Here is a 25,906-nt window from a genome sequence, read left to right as displayed (position 1 = left end):
GAGCTAGCGTCTCCACCAATCTTCCTCTGTTTTGTATGTGGGATACTGCCACAGCATGGCTTAATGAGTGACGTGTAGATCTGCACCCAGGATCCAACCCACAAACCCTGTGCCACTGAAGCAGAGTGCGCACACTTCACCACCACACCACCAGGCAAGCCACTACATTTTTAAAACAATTTCTGAAGGATAAAATTGATGAAAGTAAATCTGTGCTGAATATACAGAAAATGTTATCAAGGAGACGTATATCTTTAGAGTTATAAGTCTGAGTACATGCACAAATTAAAAGATTTCCTTGAGGGGAAGGTAAAGGGATAGCCAGTATAAAATGCATTCTACTCCTAGATTCTGCAATCCTATTTTTAAAAACTGTTCCATGAAACTTGAACTTTTAATTTGATTGGAAGATTTAGATTCACATGACTCTGTGGAAATGCCTGGCAGCTAATCAGAAATAATGTGTACTTGTTAATAAATGTCTGGTCCTCCCATAAACAATAAGCATATGTACATGTACAAAACTGTAGGACTACAGTGAGCAAAGCTGAGATTCTAATTATATCCTCTTCTTAGCCTCTAGAGTTTAGGTTTATAGCCTATGAGTAGCACCTTAACAGACAGATTTCAATGGAAAAAAAAAATATGAATGAGTGGGGAGATATTTTCCCGAAATTCCAAGGCTCAGGTAGATTTCAGTTGAAGAATATATTTTGTCTTATGCTAAATTTACTACTTTGGAAATATTATCCTGAATGTAAAGCCATATTTTAAAGGGAAATTTTCTCTTAATGCCATTTACAAGAAATGACCAGGAGCTTTACAGAAGTAATTCCACTGGCCTTTCTTGTTTAAGAAATCTACATTCTACCCAAAGCATCTGTAGGCTACAGAATATTATCAGACAACTAATACATCCCAATCAGACTGAATTTATTTATAGACAACGTTCTTTTTGCAATGTTAGATGCCTCATTAACTTGATTCAGCTTGTGCATAGCAAAAATATTCCCTCCCTCTTCAGATTTTGATAGAGTGAATTATAATTTCTTGTCTCACTCATTATAAACCTTTAGTTTGGAGGACATTTCAGAAATGTGTAGTGCCACTTATGTGAATCCTGTATTACTTGCCCTGGATTAATTATGTGCTTTATTTATTTTTCTTTGGGAGGGATATGAGGTGGTATAGCGACCATTCTCACTTTTTACTTTACATGGAAAACAAGTTAAAATTTAATTTTTCTATAAACCTTTTCCTAAGAAAAAGGAAATGTGAATTTGTGTTTTAATAAATTTCATTATACACATTATTGTCATGTTAGTGGAATGTGAGTGGGATAGCTTGGGTTTTCAAACTGCTAGAGCCTTAATAATTCCACTTACTCTGTACATATGTTCATCTGAGAAGAAAACTAGGGAGATACTGTGAAAAACCAGCACATGTAACTTCCATATTATGTTACACGTCTTCAAATTTTGAAATTTCCTTTTGAATATCACTATGCAACTTTGGATTGTATGCTCTTTTAATTTGGCTTGCACTTCTATAAGCGTGGGGAAAAAAGGATTTTTCTTTCCAAATCTTCCACTACAACTGTTTCAGATTCACCACTTTTTAAACCAGATTTAACAGGTTAAATTGAGCTCAGGAAAAAAGATGATAATTAAAAAGCTAATTTCTATTTCTCTTAAATTCCACATTCCATGCTTTCAATGAATTTTCATACAAATAAGTAAGAATATTTAATGTTTGACATAAAATGGCCACAAATTATACTGGGAAATATTTCCACATTTTGTTTTAAATAAAATGGTAATTCTGTGAAGAAGAAAGAAATAATTTTTCTTAAATTACACCCTGCAATGTTTTAAATATACTTTATATAATTTTATTAACCTGTTCTGTATACGAGAATATAACAAATATAAAATATCCAATATATATTGTTTTCATTGTCTGCCAGATGATAGAGAACATACTTATTATTTTGTGGCTCTGATCCTATCACAATCATTTTAATCAAAGTTGATCATAGAATCAACAAAAGGTGGTTTCATGGCTGAGTCAACACTTGAAAATGCATAGCAGAAATGTGAACACCTTAATCAAGTTTCATAACTTCTGTTTTTAGTCAAGGAAAAATGTCGAAACCCTTTCCACTCTGCAAAGTAGACTTTTTTTTATCCTTTATTTCGTGTACTCTACGCAAGGTTCTGTTCAGAAGAAAGAATTAAAAGGAAATCTCTAAACACAAAATCCCCTATGTGATTGGAAAAAAATTGCACACACAAAAAATGTTTTAAAGGCACTTTTACCCAATGTTTTGTGATCAAAGACCACAACATTAACTAGAAAGTGTTTTCCCCTTCTAGACCATAGAGTCCTGGATCCATACTGCTTGATAAAAATTCTGATTCTCAAAAAGACTGGGAGTTTATGTGAAACAGTATGACTTACGTTCGTCAAATGGAGTATTTTTCTTTGTGATGGGAATAGAAATGGAGAATGGAAAGAGTTTAAAATTAAAATGGAGGTCCTGAACTTGTAAAATCAGTCCACTGTGCCAAATGTATGCCGAATGGTATGGAGCGTGGTTTAAGCATACGTAACTGGCCTGTTGATGAGCTGTGTTTTTCAGATTGTGTAAATGAAAAGTTACTTGTAGCTCAATTTTTTGGTCCTAAAAAAATTCTGAGTTTACCTGATGATCAGGCTTTGAGACTTCAGGGTACATATGGTAAGCCCAAACTAGCGACCATCCTCTGTTCTAATCACAGTTAAAGTCAGCTGTGGGAGGCTGCCGCCCTTGAATGGTTTATAATCAGCTTGAGACATGAAACTGACTCATTTCTGGAAATGTGGGGGCTGTTCTTTCACTCTTTTCAGTACATGAATGCCACCATAAAATAAGATTAAATGCTCTGGGGTTTCCCCCGCTGCTTCCCTTCCCTATTTGTTAACTTTTCATGGTATGTGGGCTCATACTGTATTTATGTTTTCTCAGCTTCAAATTATCTCACTCACAATTTTGCATTGGACAGCCTGCTTTGCCATACTTCTAAAATAGGACATATTTTCCTGTTATGCTAAATTTTTATCACATTATTTTAAAGCGATAAACACCTTAAATATAAATAGATGTAATACTTAGACTCATTGAAGTTCTCATGTCTTTCTTGGTGCCCCACTCCATTCAATGTCATCTCTTGGGTGAAGACTATTTGTGAGCTTTTTTCACACTGTCTAAAGGTAGCTGTAAACTTGTCCTCTAAAATACTATTATTAGGGAGTCACACTGCAATTATAGACTTTCTTCCTGAAGCTTCTAAACTTCAAGCTATAGTGTTTTATTTCCTTCTTTTAAAAGTGTCTTGGTCTCCTAAATTATGGACATATATCTTCCAGGATCTTATAGATATTTACCTGACTTAAGTTACTGTTCTCTCAAATTTTTAAAAATCTTACTCAAGTTTTAAAGGAGGAAAGGGATTCATAGACTCAATCAACTCTCAAATGGGTTAGAAAAATAAATCATGTATATATATAGAGAGAGAGATAACAGAGGTAATAGAGCAAATATGGTAAAATGTTAAAAATTTAAAAATCAGTAAATCTGGGAAAAGAATATCTAAGAGTTTTCTGTATGTACTATTCCTGCAACATTTTGTAAGTTTGAAGTTACTTCAAAATTTTAAAAATGTTGATTTATGCTTATTAAGCCATGCTATGGTGGTGCCCCACATACAAAACAGAAGAAGATTGGCAAACAAGTTAGCACTGCAACAATCTTCCTCAAGTAAAAAGAGAAAGATTGGCATCAGATGTTAGCTAAGGGCCAATCTTCCTCACCAAAAAAAAAAAAGTTGGTTTAAGTATGTCATTTACAAGTATGTAGCAAATAATATAAGAATTAATGTGGCAAATAATATAGCTATAATAATATAAAACTAAAAAATATAACATTAAGACAATAACTGGGATATAGAGTACTCACACTAAATTTCTTCTCATTTGTATCAAGGATTAATAAATTATTGTATAAAGTTTTATATCAAGGCATAGAGGGATACAATTCTGGTGAATCTGAGATGATGAAGATCAGAACGAAATATTCAAAATTGATGGAAGGGGGTGTTATGGAGAAAGGTAGGAAAGAGACAAATAAATAAGACATTGGCAATACACATGCACGCGCCTACTTAAATGGAGAGGGTTTAACCATTTGGTGCCTTCCAATCCACTAGTAGTCACTATTGAGCTGTAGATGCAGATAATGGTAAATGATGGATGACAAGTAAGTAACAAGCAACGAGAAGTTATAAAGCAGCCACAGGAGAAGAACAGAAGGGACAGGACAGATACAAAGCACCAGAGATTTTTTGAAAGAAAACATGCAGCAATTAACTGTCAGCTTAGCCTGTTTCACATTCCCCTTACCCTTGATGAGAGTTGATTTGGACTGAGCCAGACCTGCAGACTAGAAGGTTCCCTGGAAATAAATGCTGGAAAACTCAGACTGTTGGTAGGATGCAGGATCCAGTAGGTTTTTCAGTACAGGTTTGTCTAAATAAACTTTTTATTTTGGAATAGTTTTAGATTACTGAAAAGTTTCAGAGGTAGAACAGAGAATTCCCATATACCACACACTGTGTCTCCTATTATAAACATCTTAATTAGTAGAGTATATTTGTCACAATTAATGAACAAATATTGATACACTATTATTAACTAAAGTCCACATTTCATTCAGATTTCCTTAATGTTTATCAAATGGTCTTCTCTGCCTCACAATTCCATCCAAGATGTATTAATCTAGTTGTCAGGTCTTCTTAGGCTCCTCTGGCTGTGACAGCTACTCAGACTTTCCTTGTTTTTGGTGATTCTGACAGATTGAAGAAGTACTGGTCAGGTATTTTGTTCAACATCCCTCTTCTTGGATTTGCCTGATGGTTTTCTCGTGATTATGCTGAGGTTATGTGTTTTGAAGAGGAAGACCACAGAGCTAAAGAGCCATTCTCAGCACATCTGATCAAGAATACATATTATCAACATGACTTGTTGTTGTTGATATTAATCTTGATCACCTGACTCAGGTAATGTTTGTCAGGTTTCTCTGCTGTAAAGTTTCTCTTTTTTCTCCCTTTCCATATTATACCCCTTGGAAGGAAGGCACTATGCATAGCCCACACTTAAGAAGTGAGGAGTCATGCTCCGTCTCTTTGAGGGTAGAGTATCTACATAAATTATTTGGAATTCTACTACACAGGAGATGTGTCTTTTCTCTCCCATTTGTTTATTTACTCAAACATTTATTTATATCAGTATGGACTCATGGATATGTATCTTATACTTTGGGTTATAATTCAATACTACTTTATTTTGTTGCTCAAACCATTCCAGCTTTGGCCATTGGGAGCTCTTTCAGTTGGCTTCTGTGTCCCCGTGAAATATTTCCATCATTGTGCATGTGTGTGTCTGTGTGTGCGCTTTGAGCACTTCCTTACTTTCTGACACTACAAGTTCTCCTGGCTCGTCTTGTATATTCCCTGCTATAGCCCTAGAATCAGTCATTTCTCCAAGAGGTCCTAGTTCCTTTAATTGGAGAATGGTTCTAGAAACCGAGATCTGGGTACTAAGTATGCTTGTTGCTACTAGGTGTCCTTGCTTCTAGGCCCTTTTGTCTAACAGAATAAGGAAATATATAGGTGTATGTTAACCTCTGTATATACAGGTCTATAAATATTCCTATATGTATTTATCTGAATCTATGTTAAGCTAAAATTGAGTTTGTGCTGATGTCTCCAACTCTATTCTGCTCATTACCAAATGAATCATCCTAGCTTTTCTTGTTTGTCTGTATCCTCCAGCTCCAACAGTGAGAAACTTGGCTCCCACCATCTGTCATCCATCTACTTAACTGTTTAGTTCTAGTGTATCTACATAGTGGCTTCAGAATTGTTAACCCATATCCCCATGGGAAACAAATATTAACTAAAGTCCACTGCTTATGTGTAGTTCCTTTGCCTTTAGTCTTACAGACTCTACTCATTTCCAAACTTACTTAGGCCAGAACTTTTCTCCCCATCCCTTCAGTGAGGTTGTTTTGTACACATCATACAATTAGATTATTTTCTCACAGTATGCATTCCATTCTGGGATCTCCCAATCTTCTAAATGATTTTTTTATTTGCATACATTGAAGCTTACTCCTGTGCTATAAAGTTCTATGGGTTTTGACAATGGCAGAGTGTCGTGTATCCATCACTCCAGTATCATATGTTAAACTTATCTCCATAAACCCTTCTCTTTTGACCCAAACCAACTTGGCCCCAAACACCATCAACAGCCTTACCCTTAAAAAAAATCTACCCTTAAAAAAAATTCTAAGGGGCACAGTCCTCTCCAACTTTCAGTGTTCCACACTCCCCAGCCCAATCCTCCTTGACTTCTTTATTCCCCCACTTCCTCACCTCCCACCCCCAGCTATCTGTATTTCCTTAAGTAAGAGTTTTTTCCCTCTCCCTCCCCTGCACTGTAAGAGTGCATGAGCAGGCCAGGTGAGCAGTCAAATTTTCCAAGAAACTACTTCACCATGATGTCCAGTGATAGGCAAAGATCTGACCACAGACACCCAGCTGCTCCAGAGCCTGAAGAACAAGAAGAAAGAAAACCTGCCACTCAGCAGAAGAAAAACATAAAACTCTCTAGCAAGACCACTGCTAAATTATCCACTAGTATGAAAAGAATTCAGAAGGAGCTAGGTGAAATCTCCCTTGATCCTCTTGCTAACCGCAGTGCTGGGCCTAAAGGAGATAACATTTATAAATGGAGATTGACTATACTTGGTGCATCAGGTTCTGTGTAGGAAGGTGGTGTTTTTTTTCTGGATACCACCATTTTCATCTGATTATCCATTTAAGCCACCAAAGGTTACTTTTCACACCAGAATCTATCACTGCAACAACAGTCTAGGACTCATCTGTCTGGACATGCTTGAAGGCAACTGGAGCCCGCCTTAGACTATTTCAAAGATTTTGCTGTTGATTGGTTCCCTTTTGACAGACTTCAACCTGCAGATCCTCTGGTTGAAGCAGAGTTGCTCAGTATTTGACCAACAGAGCAGAACATGACAAGAGATAGGAAACACAATTCACATGATTTGTGTGCAGTGTGAAGGAGCAGAGGCATCTTTTCACTGTACTACAAATCTTTATAGCCTTTACAATATGAACTTCTGTGTGTGTGTTATACTGATTCTACTCTCGCTTTCATTCTTTGGAGACTGGGAGACTCTCCAAAAGGGTAAGTGCTATCAAGAGTAGAATGTTGTAGCTGTAGATTAGTTACATTTAAAATGGCTACTTGCAAGTCTTGCGTCTTTGGGATATTGAAACGTGTTTTGTGGTATACTAAGGATACTGGTCCTGAAGTCTACCAAATATTATAGTGCACTTTAGCTTAATTCATATTTGTATGATGTTGTAAAAGTAGCCATAATGGCTAGGAATTAGGTCATTTGTAGAAAACCCATATCTCTGAGTGTGTGGTTCATGCTGTTGTGAAAAATGTTTTACCTGTTACTTTTGTCAATTTTGAGAGGATTTTCTTTACCTTTTATATCTCAGAGAGCACCTGATACGTCATCTCAGACACTATAAATATACTCCTAAAGGCAAAAAAAAAGAAATCTAAGAGTTTTTTCAGAAATTTTATGAAATACAGGATCTGAAAAACTATACTGTAATTGCTTCTTTACATATTTATAACGTCATGAGAGCTTACCTATCTGACCATGAATACCCATACTTAGCACATATCTGTCACATAGTAGGAACCCAGTGACCATTTCTGAACAAAGATATGAATCCCAGTTTATCTCAATTAGAATAACCCATGCATAGTTAGCATTCTGAAATTTTTCTGATTTTTGGTTTAATTGGAAAGTGTGGAAAGGTAACTAAAAGCTTGAGATTGAATATCTATTCTGTAGACATATATACAACATGTTCACTTACTAACTAGCTCTATAGAGTCCTACTAACTCAGAGGGGATTCTGCATACACATAATGAATATTTCATCATGTCTTTGTCTATACGTTGAAAATGTGAGCAATATTTAATAGCTTAGATTTCCTCTTTTAAAATACTGCAGGAAATTTTAAATAAGAAAATTATGTATTTTTACATCCAAAGCAAAAAATGTTCATAAATTTTTATTTTCTACAATTTGAAATATGTTGTACCTATAGGCAAACAAGGTCAAGCTTATAATTTTCGTAAATGTAATTTTGCAAATTTCATAAAAGCTAAAACTCCTTTTACTTAAGTAATGAACAGGTGATGGTGACATGCATAATGCAATTTTCACAAATGAAGGTAAATGTAAGTTCATATTTCTGTATTCAAGAAAAATATGAACTAACTCAATAAAGATGAGCAATATTAACCTTAAGGAGTTAATCGTCAGAGTGAATGAGGGAAAATAGTATAATTAGCAATATATGAAGGTAGTCATTAAGGTGAACCAAGGCACATAATATAGTTTGCAATGTATACAAAAATAATGTAAACAAAAGCCAAAGTTCCCATAGCAACACAAACTTTTCTCCAATGTACACATACTTTATTTTGGATTACCAGCTAGAGTTCTAAGTTTATAGCTTCTTATGCATGTATGTAATAAGGATATGTCAACATGGTTCTGAGAACAATAAGATTTATATATTCAGATTCAGATGTGTTTAAATTTGAAAGCTTCACACTTAATTTTTTTTTTTTTTTTTTTTTAAAGATTTTATTTTTTCCTTTTTCTCCCAAAGCCCCCCAATAAATAGTTGTATATTTCTCATTGTGGGTTCTTCAGTTGTGGCATGTGGGACGCTGCCTCAGCGTGGCTTGATGAGCAGTGCCATGTCCGCACCCAGGATTCGAACCAACGAAACACTGGGACGCCTGCAGCGGACGCGCGAACTCAACCACTCGGCCACGGGGCCAGCCCCACACTTAATTTTCTATACAGTTAACATCCCCTAAAATTATGCTAGCATTTCAAGTCAATGCCATAAAATTGCACTGATCTCATTTGTGGCAATGTTTGTAAGAACCTTTATTGCTTAATCGTTTATGTTTTAGGATACATATGTGATGTGTGAAATTCAATTTTTAAAACTTTGATGATTAAATCTAGTGGCATTAAAATATGAGGTTATGTAAATATTAGGAAAGCTAATAGCCAACCCTAATTTATTTCGCATAAGCAATAAAATAGTAAATACCATAAAATGATATTCTTTAGTCAATGAAACATGGACAATTGTATTAAGTTATTCTTTCTACGGGGAAAATTTTTTTCTTCCACAATTCTAGCTCAAATAATCCACCCTATTACAGTTATATCTTTAATTTGTTTTTCTACTTTATAAAATAAAGCAGGGCTGTTTAAACACTTACACTTACAAAGTGCAGTACAATCATTTGTATACTAATCCTCATAAAATTCTGTGAAAGTGCCAAATGGGTGATGACTTTAATTACTTGAAAATTTTACATATCAAATGAGAGGAAGGCCAACACCCAAGGTCACACAACAATAATAAGTTGGCACTACAGTAGTTAGCACACCAACTTTAAATCCTACATTATTTGTATAGACAGAAAAAAAACAGGGGAAAATTTGTATTTTATTTCATATTCACATATTTTATTTATCTATATATGAATCCTTATTCATTTTTATTAAGAATTGATAATTAAATGCTTAGCACATTGTAAGAATCCTAGTGGCTCGTTATTTCAAAGAGAAATTGAACTTTTTGAGCTTTAAATTATTGACAGGTTTTGCTGATTGTAAAATGGAAAGAGTTTAAACGAGGCTTTAGTTTTAGTAATCTAGCCATCTTCAAATCCAATACACTCAAATATTTATGCCTTTTAAATTATATTATGATAACAACAAAAGGATTAATCTTTAAGTGACGATTAAAGTCTCAAAATTAAATCATTTTGGAATTCAAACTCTCAATGGTAAATAACTGAGCATCTGACATATGAGGGATAATACTACTTTCTTATAATTTGAATAAACAAAATAAAAATATAAAAATCTCACCAAACTTTCCAGAAAACATAGATTTGGATTCTTCTATTAGTTAAAATGTATTTACTTGATAAATACATGTTTGAGAAGTCAGAGAAGCTGAAAAATAGGGATAAGCGTTAAAATTCTTCAATTAAAAATGAAACAAAATAGAGATAAGAAGGAACATAGATGACATCAATATCTTAGCATTCTTTAGCCCCTAGCAATGTTCTCACTGTGGTATGAATATAAATGGTTTCATTCACGTTGCTATTAGAGTGAAAATATATATGTCAGGACATAAATTTTAAAACAAGGACGTCCGATTTCAGAGAGGAAAAACTCATCCCTTTTGAAGATACTGATAAATATTCAAGTTTTCCTCCATGAAGGTAATATTTTTTGTCTAAGTCAACATACTTTACCATTTTTAAACTTTTCTCATCATATTTTTGACAGCAGGTTTTCCAATTTTGACAGCTCTTTAAAAGTAATTTTAACAGCCGAGTGATTTCTCTTCTAAGCAAAGTCAGATTATGTGAAATGTCAATGTAAAAACCATACACTCTGACGCATAATCATTTTTAGTTGAATTTACTTATTAATTTTGCTTGCTATTACTAATAAAACATAAGTGCTTAGCTAATTGTATTGCTTTTTGAAATGTTGTAAAGGTATTAAACCTGTATCCTTTTCACTACAAAATGTCTCACTTTATTACAATTAGTTACTCTTCCAAAAATGGAGAGGAGGAGAAGCAGTGCTAGGTAGATAAAAGGCAATTGAGAAACTGGGCAAAGCGGCTACTGTAAAGTGAAAATACAAGCCTGTATTGATTAAACCAGGATGGAAGGATATCTGAATCCTGTTGGGGGACGTCTTACAAAATAAATGCTTGTCCCTTCTCCCCTTACCACATAACCCTACATTTCCAACTCCTATCTCTGAGATTCTGACATCCTCCCAAGGCAAGAGGATAGAGAATATCTTTTCACCTGCCCAACCTCCCACCTAAATTGAAAACCTCTGGAAACAATTTAAGTAAAAACTGACAATTTTCTTGACTGAATTAATCCAGTTATTTTCTTCGTCCTTTATTTCATAATCAAAGTGTTGCAGGAGATGAAGTAATTATCTGGTAAATATAAGTAAATGAGTTGTCAGTTCAAAAATTACCTTCTCTTTACAGTATTTGTTCTAGTCTCCTGTTTCTTGATCATTTTTCTTTGGTGGTTGAAGAGTTCTTTCTCCATAGGATGACTTTGTCATAATTTTAAAGAAAAAAGTTTTATAGAAGAGGATTTCATTCTAGTCAATGACTCATCACTATGTGTTAACTACCATCTGACTTCCGTTTTAAGTGGAATTAAAATGTCATCCAATGTGTATCAAAGGAAATTTCAATAAAATTAGGAAAATTCAGAAAAATCAGATTACTTTTATTGGATAAATTCCTTGAGGAATATACGTTGTCTAGACCATTAAATGGATTCTAAACTATCCTCCATTCCTCATCATTGTAGAAATGTTCCACTTCATGTTGAATGAAAAAATTTGCCTTAGAGAAATTAGGAGCATGATTTACATTTTACAGTATAAACAAGTAAACAAAATAACAGTCAAAATCACAATTAAGATTCAACAACTCAATTGCATCACTCAATATAAAGTGGAAAACGGAGGAGAAATAACTTCAAAATTCTGAAAGAAAATGATTTCCAACCTGACTATCAATCAAGTGGGAGAGTAGAATATAGTCTTTTTAGGTAATATCTAAAAAAGTTTACCTTCTACGCAGCCTTTTTCAAGAAGTTATTAAAAGATGTACTCCACCGATGAAATGGAATTCAGCAACCTAGCAAACAGAGAATCAAACTCAAGAAAGAGACAAAGGTAATTTCCAAGAGGATCGTAACTCTTTGAGGAAAATTTCTATGCAGTAGGCCTACACTGCTGATCGTTTGGTTTAGATAAGAAGAATAGACATATCCAAGGAGATATAATAAAAGGAAAGGAAATTAATGTGTTGCCTGATGTGTTTGAATATAGAGAATCAAGTCTTACAATTTTGGTGGAAAATTGGCTCTGAAATTACAATGGTCACATAAAAAATAACAAACAAATGTTAATTAATGTAATTATGAACCAAACTCTAGGAAAAAGAAAAAGTTGTATAAGATAGCTAATGAAATCAAAGGAAAGAAACACCTATGCTATGAACAATATTTATATAGTCAAAAACATGTAACAACAGAATATTGCTTTTTAACAGCTTTATTGAGATATAATTTACATACCATAAAATTCATCCTTCCAAAGTGTAAAATTCAGTGTTTTTATTATATTCACAGAATTGTGCAACTACCACAATTATCTACATTTTGGTGGAAACCCCACATTCATTATCAGTCACTCCCTATTCCCTTCTCCCCCAACCCCTGGCAGCCAAGAACCTACTTAGCTAACCTACTTAGATTTACCTATTTTAGATAGTTCTTATAAATGGAATTATACAATATGTAGTCTTTTGTGACAGGTTTCTTTAACTTAGCATAATGCTTTCAATAGTCTCCCATGTTGTAGCACATATCAGGACTTCATTTATTTTTATTGCCAAATAACATTATGTTCTTGTATGAGTATAGTACATTTTTTTAATCCATTCATCTGTAGATGGAAATTTGGGTTTTTTCCACCTTTTGGCTATCATAAATAATGCTACTATGAATATTTGTATACAAGTTTTTGATAGAACATATGTTTTTATTTGGGGAGAGTATATACCTAGGAGTATAACTTCTGGGTCATCTGGTAACTCTATGTTTAACATTTTGAGGAACTGCCTAACTGTTTTACAAAGTGGCTGCACCATTTTACAAGACTACCAGCAATGTATGAGAGTTCCAATTTCTCCACATCTTTGTCAGCACTTGTTATTGTCTGTCTTTTTTATTTTAGCCATCCTCATGGGTGTAAAGTGATATCTCATTGTGGTTTTGATTTGCACTTCTCTAATGATTAGTGACGTTGGGGATCTTTTCATGTGATTATTGCTCATTTGCATATCTCCTTTAAAGAAACATCTGAAATCTTTTGTCCATTCTTAAATTGGGTTGCTTTTTTTGTTGAGTTGCAAGAGTTCTTTAGATATTCCAGATACATGTTCATTATTAGATATGTGATTTACAGACATTTTCCCTCAATCTGTGGGTCAGAATATTCTTCCAACCTAAAGTTTAATTGTATTTTTAGAATAGAGCCTTGGGAAGTAATTGTGTTTACGTATGTGTGTGTGTTTGCATGGGTTTGAGGAGGGATGTTGATTCACCTGGCAATTATCTTGTACTTGAGAATAAAACAAGAGCACATTCAATTCCTACAACTGAGTAATATGCTTGTTTTCATATTATGCAAATAATATGAAGTTGACGAAAAAAATTTTTGAGTGCCCTCAGTTTCTCCACATTCTCTGTTCTATCTCCTCCACTCTCTGCCCCTTAGTCTACATATGAAATAGGGAGCTAAGATAGAGAGAAATAATACATTTCCTAAAATGCTATTATAATGACAAAAAAAACTGTCTACCAACACTGAAGAGTTAAAAGAAACAAACTTGACAAATCAGCCTTTTGCAAATTGGCTTTTGGGAAAAGGATCTTCTTCAAAATGTCCTAGAGAAATACAACTACGTCATGAAAGATATTCTCAGGCTTTTAGAATGAAACAGTAATCTAAAAAAAATTAAGATTTTTTGAAGGAAACTAACAAAAGCCTAGTTCCGTGTGATATGTTTGTTCAATGTTAACAGAATGCATTTATCAGGTGATGATTCTTGAAACCATCTTGAGACTTAAGCATTACAGTTAGTAGAAAGCAATGACATGTATATGCGTGCCCATTTTCATTCTTAATTTCACTGTATAGAATTCCCTTCATTTAACTATGAAATACATGAAATACTTATTATGCACAGGGACAAAATGCAACAATGAACCAAGCAGACACAGCCCATTTCATTCTTTCAATAGTCTGTATTTAACTGATTAAGTCCCATCTCTGGAGGGCAGAAGTGCCTAGCAGAGTAGACCCATATTAAATGGTTGTTCTTATCTCAGCCACTGAATTGTATGATATGTATATAAAACAAAATAAGACAAAAGCCCTGCCTTTAATAAATCCAAAGTCTATTATAAGAGATTGAAACATGAAGATATTTTCACCAACGTGTGGTGTCATGATAGAGATAAGTATGGCGCTTAAGCCATACTGCAGAGATAGAAGTGGTTAAGAGAAGACTTTATCAAAAAGTGACATCTAAGCTGAGACTTCAAAGACAGAGTTTGAAAAGTTGACAAAGGAGTAAAATTATACTGGACCAAGGGAAAAGAAGGTACGAAGCTCCAGAGGGAAAAGAGATCGTCACACATTCCTTCTGATTGTAATTTTACACATTCCAAGATAGGTAATTTTAAGTTACTCTCATTTATCTATAATGAATCTTATAAATAGCCACTAACTAGCATCCTTTTTGAACTTGAAAATCTAGGATATATAAGAAGATTAAATTATTACATGCCTGATATCAGAGCCTTTGAAATTAACTAGTGCATGGCAGAGTGGACAGGATAGACCAGAAGAATCTGAGAAGAAAAATACGTTATTAATTATTATTTCTCAATTCATCAGACACCAGACAATTTGTAAATAACTACAAAAAGTTAAAATTTAATTAAATGTTTTCTTTACACAGCCCTCCTCAAATCTTTATTCATTCATTCATTCATCCATCCATTTATTCATTAAAAAGATACTTACCAACTTATCTTAGGCCATGTTATGAGCACTGGAGATTTATCACAGACAAAATAAGAAAAAGACAAAATCCTTGACTTCATGGAGCTTGCGTTATAGTGGGAAAGACAAGCAATAAACAAAATAGATAAGTGAAATATGTAATACGTAAATTAAATGGCAAGGAGAAAAATAAAGCAGGGAAGAGTCATAGGAAGCATGGGCGAAAGGTTGAAATGTTTGATCGTTGTAGTGTGGGAAGGACTCATTAAAATCCGTGTAAAGGAAGTGAGGAGTGAGCCATGTGTATATGTGTGTGACTGGGGGAGGGGAAGTTTTCCTAGCACAGGAAATAGGAAATGCAAAGGTCCAGTGACAGGAGCAGTTTTGGTATCTTTGAGAAACAGTTAGGAGGCTAGAGTGGCCAGTCAGAGTGATGGAGGAAGAGAGTAAAATGGATATGAAGTCAGAGGGTAAAGAAGAGCACAGGTCATGTAAGGTCTTGTATATCTTTGTAAGGATTTTGGCTTGTAGCCTGACTAAAATTAAAAAATAGTAGGAGATTGAACAGAAAAATGAGATTACTTAAGTTAGATTTGAACATTTCTTTAATACTGATTGAATAAAAACTAAAGAGAGACAAGGGCAGAAGCAGAAACTGTTGTAATAATCCAGGTGAGATATGTTGAGTGGCTTGGACCTAAGTTGTGGCGGTAAGTGTGACAAGAAGTGGATGAATTTTGTACAATCTGAAAATAGTACCAAAATAAATTGCTGACAAATTAGATGTTGCATGTGAAAGAAACGTAACAGACAAAGACAGTTCTAAGTAATTTTGGGTTGTGTGATTGAAAGTATGGGATAGACTTTACCTGAACAGGAAAAGACTGGGTGAAGAGCAGGTTGTGGGAGAAACCAGGTTACTTTTGGACATGTTGAACTTAGGATGTGTATTTGCCATGCAAGTGGAGATATCTTGTGGGTGGCTGTAAGCAATGAAATTCACAAAAGAAATCTGAACTGATCACTTATATTTAAATGTTTATTTTTATATAATAGGTTTATATATATTTACATATTACATTTTACATATAAATATGTTTATATACTATATATTGGTCTATTTTTATATTATTATTATATGAAATATATACTTATATACTAGCATATCTATGGCAATTAAAGCCTTGAGAGTGGATGAGTTCATCAATGTAATTATTAAGAATAGAAAAGAGAATCGATGTGAGTACTGAGCCTAGGGGCACTGCAACATTTAGAAGTCAGGGAAATTGGGAGAAAACAACAAAAAATCTGAGATGGAACATCCAGAGGTAGGAAAACAAAACAATCATAAAACATAACAACGTTGTAAGTTTGTTGTCCTGGAAGGCAAATAAAGAAAGTGTTTTAAGAAGGAGATAGTGACTAATTTTGTCAAATGTTAGTGAGAGTTCAAGGAAGATGAGGCCTGAGAATTGACAATTGGATTTGGCAACATGAAGTTCATAGATAACCTTGATAAAAGCAGTTTCAATGGAGTTCTTGTGCTAAAAATCTGTGTGGAGTGGATTAAAGAATTGGGAGAAAAAAATTGGAAACCACATGTAGAAACTTCTTTTTCAAGGAGATTTGCTTTAAAAGGAATGAGAGAAGAAGAAAAGTTGGAAAGGGAATGAGCTGGAAAGGAAAGTGGAGACAAAGGTGAATTTTTCAGAAATGTAAGAAATAGCACATGTATGTGCTGAAGTGGACCATACAGTATGGAGGGAAACATAGGTGGTGCAGGAAAGAGAAGGAGCAATTGCTAGACTCACATTGTAGAGTAGGTGGGAGAGGGATAGGATCTAGTACACAAGTAGGGGATAGCTTTTTCTAGGAATATGGTAATAAAAGTTCAAGTAAATTTGCTCAAAAGTATAGTTAAGTCAATAGATGTAGAGGTAAGAGCTTATGGGAAGTCCCTTCTGTTTGCTTTAGTTTTCTCAGTGGAGTAGAAGTCATGATCAATGGCTTAGGATGAGGATGAGGAAGGAAGTGTTGGAGATGTGAGGAGAAATATCTAAAATAATCATCAAAGTCTTATGAGTGAACTAGGAAAATGTAGTATGATTGCTAGACAGTATTAAGGAGTTGCTTGAGAAAAGTGACCCAAAATTAAAGGAGAATCAGTCAGCTTTGTTTTGTATTTTTTTCTCCAGCCACATTCAACTGCAAGTGGGCAAATGTTGAGTCGGTTAAGGGTTTGATTCAACAAAGGTGGTGCTTTATCCAACTGAGCATAATTAAGCAAGAGTGGAACCAAGGAGTGGATGGCGTTTGCAGGTAAGTGATTACCACTGATATAAGGTCTTTAGACGGTTATACCAGTTTAAAGCCAAGACATATTTTAAGTTTCTTTGGATTTTATCAATTGCTAAGTTTTATGGTATTCCTTGAGAACATAGAAAAAACACAAAGTTTTATGTGAACCTTTTCATTTTATGGTTCTAGAAAATTTATTTTTATTCTTTGCTAGTCTTTAAACTCTATTGCTTGAAAACCAGAGTCCTTTATTATCAATATAAATTTTAGGATGTGGGCTGCTCTAGAGTATCAAAAAGTTAAAAAACTAAAACAAAACCTTAAAATTGAACAACCAGTACTGTTAAATTATCCCCGAGTGCACATTATTTAGTTCCTCGTTAACTTAATTGTTTTCTGGTAAAAGTGAAGTGTGCAATATGCAAATTAAATAATATTATGTGTCAGAGTTTGAAAGAAATATTCATTTAACATGGGAAGAGGTTTTTTTTTTCCCAGGAAATCTTGTTCATTTATTTTGTGAGAATTTTTATTTGTCGCTATTTGTTCAAAACATAATACAATTGTGAGACCCAGTGCCTGCTGGCAAAGTTGGAATAGCTGTCAGCAGGAAATGGCAAACTAATAATAAGTGCTGGTAAAATATTTATATTATAGTTTACTGGGAAGCTGAATGTAGTTTTGTATTTCATTGGTGCTCGAGGCAGTACATAGTAACATAGTTGTGCTCCAAAATAAGTGGATAGAATCCTAAATACAATAGTAACTTATCTTTCAACTATCTGCTGGGGGAAGAAAGAATTCATAATAACAAAGCCTTTTACAAGTTGAAACTTAAGAAATTCTAAAGGAGGTTCGTAGGGCAGTAATTAGTAATATCTCACATTCAGTGTTACTGGACACTAGGCTGCTGGATCAACCACTTCTGTATGAAGCCTGGTAATTCAGCTCTGGTTCATAATTTTCAATAACAGAGCTATTCAAGAGGGAGGGGTGGTCCTAAACCACCAGAGGACTGAGAAGCATGGGGATGTTCAAGTACAACGGTGTGTTTATGTACTCCCCAAAGTGTATCAAAGCTCAGATCCAGGGAAATAAAAGAAAAGTCAAACAAAACAAGCATTAGACTGCGTAAAATAAGGTATGGACAAGGCAAACAGGTGAGGCATTGTTTAGGTGGCTAAGGCAGATCGATATCTATTCCTGCAAGCCAGGAATCCTGCCTGCTTTCCTCCGGCGCTCTGCAGATCATCTTACGGCTTGCAGACAGACTGTCGCCTAAACCCAACTGACAGACAACCTATTTCACCCCTGTAAAAATCATACCCATCTTCTTTCTTTGCGGTTCACTGAGAGGAGAAAAGAAAATAACTGCCAAAATAAAATAATGCCAGATTGGTTTTACCACACTTTAACATCCCTGTGACATCCCTTTTAACATCATTATAAAAGACTGGTTCCTAATTTCTCTTTCATGTATAATTTTAATCTATGCAATAAAATGCAAGTATATTGTGAGCATAACAATGTGTGTAGATGTGTGTGTGTATGGAGAGGTGACTAAACTTATCCAAATAGTAAACATATCTAAAGTGTCTTGCAGGTAATAGTCATTCAATAAATATTAGCTAACATCAATATTCCTATCACAATAATTTTTAAAACCTAATAGAGGGATGTACAGAGAGTCAATTAGAAACTGAGGAAATATACATTTAAATTTACTGTGTAATTGATAGAATAGAGAGGCAATATTTCAGTAATCTTGAAAATATATTTAACAAGCTTATGACAGCTGAACTTTGTGTAAATAACTGAAAATTAGATTGTTTATGTTTTGTGACATAGTACCATCAATTTGCCTTGTTCTGATAAACTACAAGTTCATGCATAACTCTTACTAATCTTTTAGTTTTCCCATATAATGTTTTAATTCTGATGGAAAAATCAAAACCAGAAAGGTTTTCTTAAAAACAAGCATTATACTTTAGTTATATCAAAAATAACCAAAATATAAACCTGTCTTTTAGTTCCAGAGAACTTTAGAAAATTATCCAAACTTCCTTGCAAATTGAGCATTATAGAAAATTTTTACCTTATATATATAATTTTTATTGGGTTTTTTTTCACTTTATAAGTTTAAAAAGTTAGGAGAATTTCTTTTACCACAGCAAAACAATGGTAATTGCTATAACAACAAAAGTTCTGTGTAAGGGAGAAATTACAAGTAATTTCTTGTAGCCTGTTAAATTAAGTAGCCTGTTAAGGCTACTTAACAAAATATAAACTATAAAAAATGTACACAATCCTCCTAATTCTGCATTGGCAAATGGGAGACATTTCGTATGTTTTACTCTTGAGATATCATTTGCTGAGACTTATAATTTTTATACGCATACTTGTAGCTTTCATTTTGTCCAGATTTTCATATAAGAATCCATCCTGCTATTTTTTTACCCTCTGAGTTGACCAATAAAAGGAATGACAATTTTAATATAATATTTAAAATACTAAACATCACGACAAATACTTATTTTAGTGGTTGTAGAGATTTTGTCTTAATCTTGAAAGTGGAAAAGGTCATATTTTGTAGCCTGATGCATATCATCTCTGACTACGTAACAAGATGATGTCTTTTCATCACTGCTAGAGTTTTCTGCTCAGCTCTTTATGGTGGAAGAAATGTAATTTACTTGTCAGATTGAAATGTTTGATATAAATCCTTATCCTATCTTTTGAACTAGCATTTCTGAAATACTATATTGTAAACAAATGGCATGTTTAATTAAACAACTACTTTACTACTAACTGAACAAGAAAGTATGATTATATTAGTTTACTAACAAGCCATGTGACTGAATTTAAAATGTTTTCAATTCAGCTAGAAAGTACAATTATACTAATTTAAAGTCAAGACATGTGATTGGAATGTAAATAAAACATTTTAGGTTGTAAATAAAACATTTTAGGTTCCTGTCTTCAGGACACCAAAATAGTTTTATTTTAAGTGTTAAAACTAATATAATTTAGGAAATATTAGTTTACATTCAAATTTATTCTTTAATTCACTAATCTACATACAAAGCTAAATTTAATAGTCAATTAACAATTTATGATGATGCTATTTTAAACATAAACAATTGTGATTGTTAAAACTAATATAATTTAGGAAATATTAGTTTACATTCAAATTTATTCTTTAATTCACTAATCTACATACAAAGCTAAATTTAATAGTCAATTAACAATTTATGATGATGCTATTTTAAACATAAACAATTGTGATTTTCCAAAGAATTCATTTTACTTTTATACGTGACTGATTTTTCACAGCTACAGGTTAGCAATTCTGAAACATATTTATTCTAATAAGAATGAGAATACGGTGAGGTAAATTTAGCTGAATAATTAGGCACACTATAATGTACATAATTATATGCGTACATATGTGTGTGTTTCTGTGTGTATATATATATAAATATATATATGTAAGTGTATAACATATATGATTGTTTGAAAGCCAAGGATTAATTTTACCTTCAAATATCAAAATATGAAATAATAGACTTGCTGTAATCATTCAAAGGCACTTGATGTTGAAGGTCAATCCATTTTTACTCATTTGTGGGAACAGAGAAAAATTAAAAATCACTGGGTTCTAACCTAATCAAACCCATAAGTTGTTTTTTAAAACATGCATTGTTAGCATCCTAATTATCTCATTTGTGTTTGTTTAGTTAGATAAACAGATGAAACATTTCTGATCCAGATGTGACAATCTCAGCGCTGTCATTTACCTTTCAAGGATCATAGAATTTTTGCTTTTAACACGTTCCCTGGAGTACCTACATGTTTTCATTATAAACCAGTAGTTGATAAAACATGTCAGATGCTAAATTCAAAACCCACCATGGAGGAAACACGGGGGAATGTAACAACTGTTTTGGAAGAAAATGTCTTGAAGTCAACTTACATAAAATCTTAAATGGTTTGCCAATGAATTATAATTAACATTTGCGTTACAACTGCAAAAGCTAAACAATTTTTGCTTAACTGCTATAGGACTGAAATTATTTTTGTCAAATATGCGTAAAATCTTAAGCTAAATGTCTATGTTCTATAATATAAAATTTTAGTGATACAAATGTAGAATTTGCAATGCCAATTTAAGTTATGGAATGAAATAGTTTAAAGTCTAGAGCACTTAAACCCTTTTAATACTCAACACATTATATGAATTTTGATAAAGAATATGCAGCACTCAAGGTAATAATTTCTTATATGAATATTCAATAACTTGTATGTCCAAGTAGACTGAAAACTTCAAAATTTTTCTAGAGATTCACATTCACTAGAGTAAAGGAAATTGAAGTTTTAGAACACTTGTGTAAAAGTTAAAATAACTCAAATTATTTTCTCAGTAAACGTTTCCTCATCTTCATCAATAATTGTTCTAAAATATGAAGAAATTCTTTATATAACACAAACAATATAATCAATGAAAGGCTGTATGCAAAGATAGATAATGCAACACAACTGAGCTTATAATGCATGACACTTAAAGTATTTAATCATAGTTCTTATATGACTACACACAATAATTTATTTCTACTTAATAAAATAGTAAAAATGTCATTTTATACTTTTTTAAATGTATATTTGCAAATATTTTCTCTCACAGAATTGTTCAACTAAATATGCACTTTCAATCAAAGAACTAATGTATTTGCAGATGTTCATTTTTCTATATTTATTTAATAAAGGCTGAAGTTGGTTAGGCTAGTATGGAAACAAAAATTATGATGTTATTTTGAACTCTATAACCTCTTTTCATTTGCAAACAGGTAATTATATGAAAAATTGTAGAATGCACTAAAAAGCAAATGGAAAACAACAAATATTTCATGTAAGAATTATTAATTAGTGTTATAACCACTAAAAACAGAAGTATGTGCATGAATATATAATCATCTAAAGAATGTCAGTCTTCACTTCACTTAATTACTAAAATGGTCATTTAAGAATGTATCTTAATGAATATCACAAATATATCTTTTGATTAAACATGAATAACAGGGGATAGTTTGATTTCTAATGAAAATATCAAAATATAAGACCAATTACATATATACATGTTAATTATGAGAAAATAATTAAAATATTTATGCCTTCCAAAATAGTATCAATATAATTAAAAATACTCTCAGTGGAAATTAAATCATTAATATACACAGCCAATCTTTAACAGGTCACTGGTATTACTAAAGTTGAGTATTGAGGGCTAGTTGCTATCATTTGTGGTTTTTTGGGTAAAGTGTAAAAGAAGCAGGAAGTTTGAATCTATTTCCTTAGCCACGAGAAATAAATTACCATCAAGAAAACATTAAAAGTCTGACTTTGGGAGAGTGCCTGGGAATCCATGTGCTAAATCAGTTTTAATATAAGGAACTCTCTCATCAGTAAAGTGGAACTTCAGAAAAAGTCATATTTTGGAGTATCATAGCAAAGCTTGCACTGTGCGTAAAGTTTACCATCACAGCCATTCCGCATAGAACAAAAATTCTTAAATATAAGATTGTCAATCTGCTGTTTTTTGAGTATTGTAGTCACTTAGAAATAGCAGTTAACAATGAAAAAAACCTCTTAAAAGCATTGGCTTTTATACTTTATTCTAACAAAACAATTCGCTATTTACTTATTTTACAGTTAATCTCCACGCTAAATCTGAAAGTATGCTCTCAATAACAACTATAATAAAAGAATGTTGAGATAATGACACAAGATGGTAAAAGCAAGGAAAATGCTCATTTCAGGATACACAAGCTTTAAGTAGAAATGAAGTAGGATAAACGGTCCATAAAAAGTTACCCAGAGAATTCCTATAGAACCAAAACTTATCAAAAGGTGGTACAAAGCCTTCCTAGGCTCCAATCCCTGTGGACAAAGGCTTTCCAATATGAGATACACAGCTCTATAAAATTACATGCAAATAAATTTTGTAGGCAAGAGTTCCTCACCACCTTTAATTAATGAAAATTGAGAGATGGATCATAAGACTTAGTTTTGTTGGTGGAAGTGTTTGGTTAGTTGGTACGGCAGAGAATGCTATGTGTTCAGCAAATCCATTTATTTATCCTCCTAAACACACAAGAAAATTACATTTGCAAACCTCACCTGCAATTAGATTTGGCCATGTGACTGACTTCAGGACAATGGAATAAGGTATTATCTTTCAAGATCCTCAACAAACTTTCTTCCCTTTCTACGCCATGCAGGGTATTCAGTGGAGAACTTCAAGGCTCTATAAGATAGCAGAGCCACTCCTGAGTCTCTGAATGACTGAATGGAACTGAATGGGACAAAGACCCATCTCCGCTGTCTACCTGATTCACACTGGAATGTAATATAAAGGAGTAATAAATCCTGATGGTATTAAGCCACTGAGTCTCAGAAAGCGCTAGAAAGCTATTTATTCATTAATTTATATATTCCTCAAGTATTATGAATAATAAATAATTATCGGGATAAAAATAAAATTTGGTACTTCAGAGAAAGGCAAAGGAGGTAATTAGAGTGGATCTAAATCTTAACATAGGAATAGTTTTTAGAAACTATGATCGCAAGTATTCTGCAATTGCTCCCTGTCGAAGTCTTACTTCTCCAATCATATGCTGAATTCATGTCATCTTATATTATTACTATATAATATTATTATATAATATAATGTAATATTATTACTATTATTAGTCATAAATGCTTAACACATTAGCTACCATTCATTTCTTAACATACTCTGGGCACAGTGCTAAGCACTTTATGTGACTTTCTCATTTAACTTCGAAGTGACCCTATGAGGGAGTTTTGACAATATACTCTTTTTATGGAGGAAACTGATGTCCATAAAAGTTCAGATGATCTCACACTAATAAGTGGTGAATCCAGAACTCAAAAGGTCTTTTTGACTCCATGGCCATCCTATTAATATTCAATATTACATTGAGGGCAATAGTTGGTCCCAACCAATTATCATTTGAGCAATACTAGTTTACTTCAATTATTTTCCTACCCACAAACAGAATCGTATAATTGTATGCTCATTTTCTGTGTCACAGGAAAGGCTGACAGGAAGGGCTGACCCTAGCAAATATACTATAATCCCAGATCTGCCCCTCATAGAGGAAACCTTACACTCTGACTTTATCAACATGCCAAAAATTGAAGCATCTATCAAAGGTAGATGCATAGTAATCACTAATGTTTTGACCCAGAAATCAAATTATTCTTTATGATGAATAATTTAAATGAAACAAACTTTATTGAAGTCCTGGAATATAATAATTACTCACCCAAAGGTAACTACTATTATAAATGATATGTTTGAAGTTCATGTGATTAGTATAATGACATTTTGGTCGATGACAGACTGCATATATGATGGTGGTCCCATAAGATTAGTACCATATAGCCTAGATCTGTAGTAGTCTATACCACCAAGGCTTGTATAAGTACACTCTATCATGTTCCCACAAGGATGAAATCACTTAACAATGCATCTCTCAGAAGTATCCTTGTCCTTAAGCAATCCATGACTGTATATTCTAGGAGCATAGATACTTTGGGGGGGGGGGCAATAATAACCTGAATATTGCTTGAAAAACATGGATTCAGAATGAAGATATTTCATGGATAGGATGTTTAATAGCATCAAGTTTAAATAGCTTGATATTAATTCACAATAGAAATGGCGTTGTCATTGGGACTGAAGTCCAACGGAATTAAGTCCACTGGCTCGTCTCTGAACCATATTTGGATAGGCTTTGCCTACATTGCTTTTGACTTTCCTTTATCTGTCTTCATGGCTAAAACTCTTTCTGTGGATAGGTCAATGCTTTCCATTAGTTTATGTCAACCCTTGCTGCACAAGAATGTATCTGTTCTTTTAAGATAACTTTGCACATCCTTGTGCTGATCTACTTTGTGTTGATCTTGAAATGTAACAATCCAAAAGCAATCTCATCTTGCATCCTTTATTTTAAATTTCTTTCCAATACCTCTCTCATTACAATCTATAAGAACAAAGAACAACGACAAGAATTGAAAGAATTAATTCCAGGATAAGATCATGCTCAACAAACTATCCTGCATGATTATGAGAAATGAGGGAGGAAAAATAATAGCAGCTGTTCTCCTTTTCTTTTACTTAGGGCAGAAGCACTATATCCATGGGATTCAGTTAATCATCTTAGCCCACATCTTGATTGCTGGGGTAAAGATCTTGAGAAAAAACTCCTCCTACCAGAGGCACCATGTTTCTCTTTATGATAGTACTAAACCCCATACTAAGCTACAACTGTTGCTCTGGAAGGAGGTGTGGCCCAGAATAAATCAGAGGTGGCATACAATGTCAGGGAAAGATGGTGCTATGCTAGTTGCACCCCATCAATGAAAAACTAAGCTTATTCAAGCTTTATGCTGCCACAGTACCGGCACTGCAAGAGCAAAGTCTAGTGCCACAGCCCTAGTGTTCCTTTTTCCAACTAGGCAAATGCTAGGAGGAGCACTTTCCCACAAACAAGTGTGTGGGAGATGGCAAATGCAATAATAAGGCTAATTAACCCACCAGGGTGCTTCAAGACTGGAATGATTCAGTCACACAGAAACAAATGATTTTTATTCCTTTATTATTATTTCTTCTTTATCTGTGGAGCCAGAGAACGGGAAGAGGACCAAGA

The 25,906-nt window shown here is 33.5% G+C and overlaps 1 long non-coding RNA gene and 1 pseudogene across 3 annotated transcripts in view; both read left to right on the top strand.

Moving 5' to 3' along the window:
- Positions 1 to 25,692, top strand: part of LOC139084687 (uncharacterized) — a 258,448-nt gene extending 232,756 nt beyond the window's left edge. For all 3 annotated transcript variants that reach the window (XR_011542267.1, XR_011542260.1, XR_011542277.1), the window contains 2 exons: positions 17,072 to 17,195; positions 23,450 to 25,692. This is a non-coding gene — a long non-coding RNA (uncharacterized lncRNA). The remainder of the gene's footprint in view (positions 1 to 17,071; positions 17,196 to 23,449) is intronic.
- LOC103556980 (ubiquitin-conjugating enzyme E2 E3 pseudogene) lies at positions 6,599 to 7,143 on the top strand (annotated as a pseudogene).
- Positions 25,693 to 25,906: the final 214 nt, after the last annotated feature.

The sequence above is a fragment of the Equus przewalskii genome, chromosome 1, assembly GCF_037783145.1.
Source record: "Equus przewalskii isolate Varuska chromosome 1, EquPr2, whole genome shotgun sequence".
Taxonomy (NCBI): Eukaryota; Metazoa; Chordata; class Mammalia; order Perissodactyla; family Equidae; genus Equus; species Equus przewalskii.
The sequence above is the reverse complement of the archived record's forward strand: the minus strand, read 5'-3'. Positions and strand labels throughout refer to the sequence as shown.